The 7,873-nt window shown below is 48.6% G+C and overlaps 1 protein-coding gene across 1 annotated transcript in view; it reads left to right on the plus strand.

The window, feature by feature from the left end:
* Positions 1–7,873, plus strand: part of IGHMBP2 (immunoglobulin mu binding protein 2) — a 168,731-nt gene that overhangs the window by 126,472 nt on the left and 34,386 nt on the right. The window lies entirely within an intron of this gene.

Here is a 7,873-nt window from a genome sequence, read left to right on the forward strand (position 1 = left end):
GGGGGGGGGGGGGTCTCATATACATGTAATGCCCTCAGAGCAAAGAATGGCAAGTGTTGTCTCCTCCTCTGCCCTGCAGGTGTCCTGACAGGTATAGCTAAGTGTTTAGAAGGGAGGAGGTTCCTGCATTTCTGCAAGTGTACTACTGCCTACCCCTGGATCATAAATTAAGGCATCAGCTTCACAGTGCATATGTGTGGGGAGTGGGGGCACATTCCATAAAACATCTCTGGCAGCCTACCCAGGGCATACAGGAAACCTGTCTGGAGGGCATTTCCTTGAGAAATCCAGTAGCTCACTGCCTTGTGGAGACCAAGAGGAAAGGCACTTTGTAGCATATGGTGGAGATTGGCTTCTGTGGGTACCTTACTCTCTAAGACAGAGGATTTCAGTCAAGACACTCTGTCCATGGGGGCCCCTTGCTGCTTCCTGGGAAATGTGACCACTCTAGCAGCTACATTGTCCAAGTCAGAATGGATGTTGTTGGTGATGCCTTTTGAAGCAGGTAGAATAGATCGAGTCCTTATTTTAAAGAGATACCATTATGGTTGGCTATCACAGAATGTCAGCCTCATTTATTTCATATGCTGGATCAGTTTCTGAAGTCCTTAGATTTTGTCTATGAATCTTTTTCCCTTCCTCAGACCAAATATTTTACTGCTGTTTGTTCTCTTTTAAAAAATAGGTTTCATTATGGAAATTGAGTTTAATTTTGGGCTTCACAGCGGTTGTAATAAACCATGAGCTAAAGAACGGAATTTAAAAATGATGAAGCTACCTTCTCTGTGCTCTTGTAACTAGAGGGCGAATGGATAATCAGGATAATGCAGCTCAAGGATGCCAGTTAACTACGTCTTAATTTGTTCTAGTTTCTCTGCATTTGTTGGAGTGCTTTGAAATTGGGAGGGTTTGCTAGTGTATAGTCTTTGTCTTTGTGTTCTATGAGATGCAAAGCTTCCTCTGAAGGAAACCTGCCCCAGTACATCGGGGGAGCTTTATAACTGAGAGCTGTTTGCAAAAGAAGCTGATGTGTGCAAATACGTTAACTTCAGTGAAGTGGCAAGCAGGACTGCCAGCTTGGCAGCCATCTGATAGGAGTGATGTTACATAATACTTTTTATTATGATAGCTCCTAGAAGGTCCCAGCCTGAACCATTCGTCCCATTGTGGTAGGTCACAGTAAGAGGCAGCCCTTCCATAGACAAGGACATGCAGTGCATTTGAGGGGGATGTTTTTTAGCCCTGTTTTGTAGATGGAAAGCAGAGAACTAAACTTGCCCAAGGTCATATCAGGAGTCTGACAGAAGCAGGAACCAAATGATGGTCTCCTGCCCCCCAAGTTCTGCTCCTAGCCTACAAGCTGTTTTTCCCTATAGGGTGTGATGCATTACTGAAAAGATTCGTGCTGACTCTGATGGAATAAGGCTTAAGTAGGCCCTTTGATGCACACTTATAACAGCCATAAGATAACATTTGTTGCCATTTTCATAGTTGGGCAACCAGTTTGCAAGACAAAGCAGAACTTACTAGAGGTATCAGCCCCCAAAATCTCTATTAGTGCACCCCTAGGACTTGATGATAACTTTTCTAATTCAGTTGTCTTCATTTAGAGATCAGTTCCCAAAGTCCCAGGGTAATGTTTTGAACTGTAGCCTTATATTTTAAGATCCCCATGGCTTTTTATACCAAGAGCCTTTGCCACTGCACGGCAGAGACTAAACAAAGCTGTGTCTGCAACAGAGGTTTTGCTGGCATAACGGTGTCATTTGATTCTGTCTGTCGTTCCCCCCACCACCACCACCACCGCCCACACATACACTTCTAGCTGATATAACTCTGCTGGAGAAAAGTAACATAAGTTAAAACTAAATCTTCCTGATTTTCAGTAATACGTTGTCTCCCAAGTGCCAAAGCCACTTTTGAAAATGAGTTAGACTCTAAGATCCCTTGGGGTTTAATGTTCAGAAGTGCCTAAGTCCACAACATTAGACATGTCACTAGGAGAACAACTGTGAAAGTATGTTCATAGTTATGGAGACTGAGGCAGTGACAGATGTGTCTAAAATCTGTGTTGGAAATCCTTTTTTCTCTGGATATCTTATGGGAAGAAAGATATTATGGGAGTATTATGATTATGTAAAGTCGGGTGTTCATGAGTTAAGAAATGCCAGAATTATGGTGTCTGTGTGGTGTGAATTCAACCTCCTGTGCACATGATGACACAATATTTATGAGCACATGTTCATTTTTTTTTCCCAAAGCCCCTTACCTCATTTCAGGCATAGAATAGACAGTGCTCACAGAATGCTATTCAATGTTTCTTTCTTTTTCTTTTTTTTAACCCTCTTCATTCAACACCTGCATCCCAATCTTATTTACTGCCTGCTGTCCAAACCCTGCACTGAACATTGAATTATTCATTTGCCCCTGGGCTTTGCTGTAGAACACTCTCCGTGATATCGGAGTGCTTTGGACAAGTCCATGAGTTTAGCTTCACAGCAGCTATGGAAGGTGAGGGGGGTTGGTATTATCTTCAGCTTACACCCGGAGAACTGAGGCAGAGAAAGATTAAGGCCAAAATTCTCGAGTGTCTGCTGATTTTGAGTGCCCAGCTTGAGAAAACTGAGGCCAGCCATCTTTGTAACACTTTACATGCCCGGAGCACAACTTCTGATGACTACATCTGGAGTGGTATGTGCTCCATACTTCTGGAAATCTGTTTCACATTTGCCACCTAGAAAATAAGGAATGTGCAGCTAAAGACAAACTAGGGAAATTAAGCAATTTGACCAGCGTTACACACGAGCTCTGTGGCAGAGGCAGGGATAGAATCCAGTTCTCCAGAGCAGCATTCAGGTGCCTCATCCATGAAATCATGACTTCCATCCCAGCCATTCCTTCTCCTCATTCATTAAACACCTTAAGCATACCCAAAACAAAAAATACTCAGGTGCTTGGTAAAGAAAGTGTAGCCCATACTGATTCAAATTGAACAAAGCATATCAAGATGGTGTCTGAGCATGGGAGGTGTTTGTCAGTCTTGCTATGTAGGGGGCATCAGATCTGTAATTCTTGCCCAGTAAATGATTATTTCCTTAACAAATGAGTTTGCTTTACCTCCTTCCCCTCTTGGGTCATCTTATAGTTTCATAGTTTCTAGGGTTGGAAGGGACCTTAGCAGATCATCTAGTCCGACCCCCTGCCATGGCAGGAAAGAGTACTTCAAAAACTGTGCATCATCTTGGGTCATTTTCCAAAAAATGAGTCATTAAAAAAAAGAAAAACTTTAATAAAAAAAGTAACCCACTGCACTGAAACTACTAGCTAAGCAACACCCTTAGCCCTGCCTTCATTCCCCGTGCCCTCCTTTGTAGTATATGCCATTAGACCCTCCCGTCTCTCAGGCCTACCAGTAGGAATCCCTGCAGGGAGGGAGACCTGTGCACCCAAGTGTCGTTGCTTTGACATCAGTAGAATTTAGCACAGGCACCAGGGGCCTGAGCCCCAGGAACTAGATGTAGGATTGAACCTGTAGAGAGTAAATGCTGTGGATCAGGGATGGAAGCTGCATGCTCAGCTTGCAGCACAGGGTTAGGCAGGCCTGTGTTACTCAGAGATGGGTGTGGCCACTATTTTCCAGTGCCGACAAACCTGGCCAGTGAGGAGCTGGGTCCATAGAGTCCTAGTCTGGCCTTTTTGCCTGGGCAGTTCTTCTGTGTTGTGGGTGGGGTTTGGGCCTCAAAGACACTCTTGAATTGCCCTATAAGCAAGGCCCCAAAGCAGCAACTCATTCTGCACTGCTAAGAGCTTTAGAAGAGCTTTTAATGCTTTTTACTTAAAAAGGAGTTACTCCCCTCTCCTCCCCTCACCATTCCCTCTGCCTTTTGTATGTGAAGTAGCTCAAGGTCAGCGGTAAAAGGCAGAAAGACCAAGGCTTCCTCCCTTTCTGTGTTTCTGCAAGGACTTTTGTAGACAGCAATGGTAGCCACCCTCTCAATTTTCTGGTCACCAGCTGAAATGGATCACACGGTTTTTCCCAGTACTGAGAGATTCACTTCCATGCCCACCTGTCAGTAGCTAGCCTTTAAGTGAGTCAGTGCTGCAAGACCCAGTCCACAAGAGAAGAGCCCTGTATTTATGCCTTCCCAACAGTTTATTTGTTCCTCTTTTCCCTCCCCCTCTTGCCGGCATACAGTGCCTTGTGATGGGGTTCAGCAACCTATGAATTCTGGATCCAACCTGTGGCCATGGGGCTTCAAGGACATTCAGGCTAGGGACCGACATTCAAAAAGCCTGAGCCTGAATTGATTCAGTCTTTGCAGGTTAGTGTAGCCTGCCTAGATTGAAACAATTTGCAAGTGAACAGGCATTAGAGAAATACAGGCACATGTCTGCAGTGGCTCAGAAGGGCCAGTAGAGTAGCCCTCAGTTTCCAGGAAGTGGTGCTGGGGGGGCATGCCCAGCCCCAGCAGTAACCTCAAGTGAACTGGCCAGGGAGGGGGCTTAGTTCTCCGCTTCCTGTCCCAGTGGCACCATACGGACTGTGGTCCACCTGGCACTCCCCACTCACTGCTGCAGCAGCAGGAGTGGGGGCACAGCCAGAGGCAGGCCAGTATGGCCTGTTGAGGCAAGGAGGGCAGGGAAGAAGTTTATTCTCCCCTCTGCCTCTGGGGGACCACAGCTGGGCTCTGCCAGCCCCAACTGCTGCTGCCTCTAATGGCTCCCTGCGCAGGGTGAGCAGTGGGATAAGCTCCTTCCCTGCACCAGATGCTGGAGGGAGGGGGAAAATAACCCCCCTCTCTGTCCCCTCACCTAAAGTGGCCATGCCAGCTGGCCTCTGGCTGTGCCTCTGCCCTGCTGCTGGAGCTGCAAGGGGGGTACAACCCTGATGGGGCAGCAGCCCCTCTTGTGGTTTACCAGGAGGTCAAGCCTCTTCTCAGTGGGGCAGTGCACTGTGGGCAGGGGCAGGGTAGAGCAGCGCAGGCAGAGCTGCCACAGGCTGCATGGGGAGAGCGATGGCTTCAGGGCTTGGGGGGTGGTCATAGCCCCCCAAATCCTCCCTAGCACTGCTGCTGCTCACCCCACACAGTCTGCAGCAGCTCTGACTGCCCCACTAGGAAGAGACTTGCACTCTCCGGGAAACCATGAGAGGGGCTCCTGCCCCATCACAGTCCCTGCACCCTTGCCACTCCAGGGGCAGGGGCACAGCCAGAGGCTGGCCAGCATAGCCCTCTTAGGCAAGGGGGCAGGGAGGGGGGTTATTTCCCCCCTCCCTCCAGCATCTGGTGGAGGGTTCGGGGAAGGAGCTTATTCCGCCCTGCCCAGGGAGCAATCGACAGCAGGCAGAGCTGGCAGGCCCCGGCTGCAGTCCCCCAGGGGCAGAGGGGGGGAATAAACCCCCTCCCTGCCCCTCTGCCTCAGGAGACCATGCTGGCCAGCATCTGATCACGTCCCCACCCCTGCTGCTGCAGCAGCAAGGAGGGGGGTGGAGAATTAAACACCGTCCCTGGTCAGTTCACTCCAGGCTAGTGCCAGAGCCAGCCACACCTCCACCACTGGAGCAGCCAGCAGAGAAATGCCTGGCAGGTTGATGCTGGTGGGATAGGGGAGGGAAGGGGAATAAACCTCTTCCCTGCTCCCTTCACCTGAGGGGGGCATGCATCTGGCCAGGCCCCTGCCCGCTCCTGCTCCAGCTAGAGAGCAGAGGGACGAGGTCATCCCTGTTCTGCTGAAGCAGAGAGCAAAGCCTGGCCTAGGGCTGCAGAGCATGCTGGGATGCTGGGGGACTCTGATTTAAGTTAAACCACAAAGGGGTCTGGAACAGAAGTTGCAAAACTGGTTTGAGCTCAATCAATGAAGTCTGATGCAACAGTCAACCAGGTTTATCTCAGACTGGTTTTGGCCATTTTAAAATTGGTTTATGTGCACTGAACTAATGTTGTGTTACAGGTTTAAACCAGTTTCTGGTCACTTAAACTATCTTACGTGTAACTTATGTCTCTCGCCTGTGGCAGGGTCTGCACTTGCAGGCTGTCTCCCTATGGTGCTGTGATTCATAGATTCATAGATTTCTAGAGTCAGAAGGGACCTGGCAGATGATTGGTCTGACCCCCTGCTCCAGGCAGGAAAGAGCGCTGGGGTTAGGTAACCCCAGCTAGATGCCTGTCTAATCTCCTTTTGAACACCTCCAAGGTAGGGGAAAGCACCACTTCCCCTGGAAGCCCATTCCATATTTTGGCAACCCTTAGCATACAGAATTTTTTCCTTGTGTCCAATTTAAATCTATTCTCCTTCAGTTTGTAGCCATTATTTCTGGTAACCCCAAGGGGTGCCCTGGTGAAGAGTGTCGCCTATTCCCTGCTGACTCCCCCCCCCGATGTGTTTGTAGGCAGCCACAAGATCACCGCTCAGCCTTCTCTTGCAGAGGCTGAAGAGATTCAGGTCCCTCAATGTATCTTCATAGGGTCTTACCTGCAGACCCTCAACCATACGTGTAACCCTCTTCTGAACCCTTTCAAGGTTATCCATATCCCTCTTGAAATGCGGCACCCAAAACTGGACGCATAACTCCATCTGCGGCCTCACCAATGCCACATAGAGGGGAATTATCACTTCCCTAGACCTGCTCATGATGCACCTGCTGATGCAAGAAAGAGTGTGGTTAGCCTTGCTTATTACCTCGTCACACTGGCAGCTCATGTTCATTTTGCGTCAACCAGGACTCCGAGCTCTCTTTCTGCTGTTGTGGTGCTCAGAATGGTACCCCCCACTCTACAGGCGTGTTGGAGATTCTTTCTCCCCAGGTGCAGCACCTTGCATTTTTCCTTGTTAAATTGCATCCTATTCTGATCTGCCCACTTCCCCAGTCTGTCCAAATCTGCCTGAATTCACTCCCTGCCCTCCAGTGTGTTTACTATAGTTTAGTGTCATCTGTGAATTTGGGCAAGGTACTTTCAACACCTTCATCCAAATCGCTGATGAAGATATTAAACAGTACTGGTCCAAGGACAGAGGCTTGGGGGACACCACTGCCCACATCCCTCCAGAGAGAAACTGACCTGTCCACCACCACTCTCTTGGGTGCATCCAATAAGCCAGTTTTTCACCCACCTGTGAAAAAATCCACGTCACAGCTACTCAGTTTGCTTGTAAGAACTGGGTGTGACACTGTGTCAAAAGCCTTTTTAAAATCCAGGTAAATAATATCTACTTCCACTCCTGCATCTAAGCACTTTGTGACATGGTCATAAAAAAAGACCAGCTTAGTCGGGCAGGATCTGCCTGCTATAAACCCATGCTGGTTGCCTCTTGTGTTACCTGCTGGCCCCTGCAAATGCAGTCCTTTATGATTTTTTCTAAGGTCTTGCTGAGAATAGAGGTGAGACTGACTGGCCTATAATTACCCAGGTCCTCCTTCCTCCCCTTCTTCAAGATAGGGACCACAAAGGGACCTGTGCAAGAAGCACTGGCTGCAGCAGGTCCTACTAGTGCCTGCACACCTCTGACCCAAGGTAGGTCAGTCCAGCCTGCAGCTGGAAAGGTTTCCAGCTGCTGCTTTATGCTCTTTGTCCCAAGCCCAACTCCAGAATACCGAATCCATTTCTTCGTCCCTCTACTAATCAGAGATTGGGGCCCTGTTGTGGCTACCACTGTACGTAACTGCAACAAAGAGACGGGCTGTACTGCAAAGATCTTACAGTCAATAGGCCTGTGTGAAACAGCTAGTATTCACTTGGGATTTGGATTCGGCCGATTCACGGAACAATGATTTGAGTTGGTGATTCAAATCACTTTCCTGAATGGATTTCACCAAATCTGATTCGAAGATTCAGCCGCCACCAAATCGGCAAAACCTCCAAATCAGACAGGCCCC

Source organism: Gavialis gangeticus, unplaced genomic scaffold, assembly GCF_001723915.1.
Source record: "Gavialis gangeticus isolate Ggan-Ray unplaced genomic scaffold, GavGan_comp1, whole genome shotgun sequence".
NCBI classification, from domain to species: Eukaryota; Metazoa; Chordata; order Crocodylia; family Gavialidae; genus Gavialis; species Gavialis gangeticus.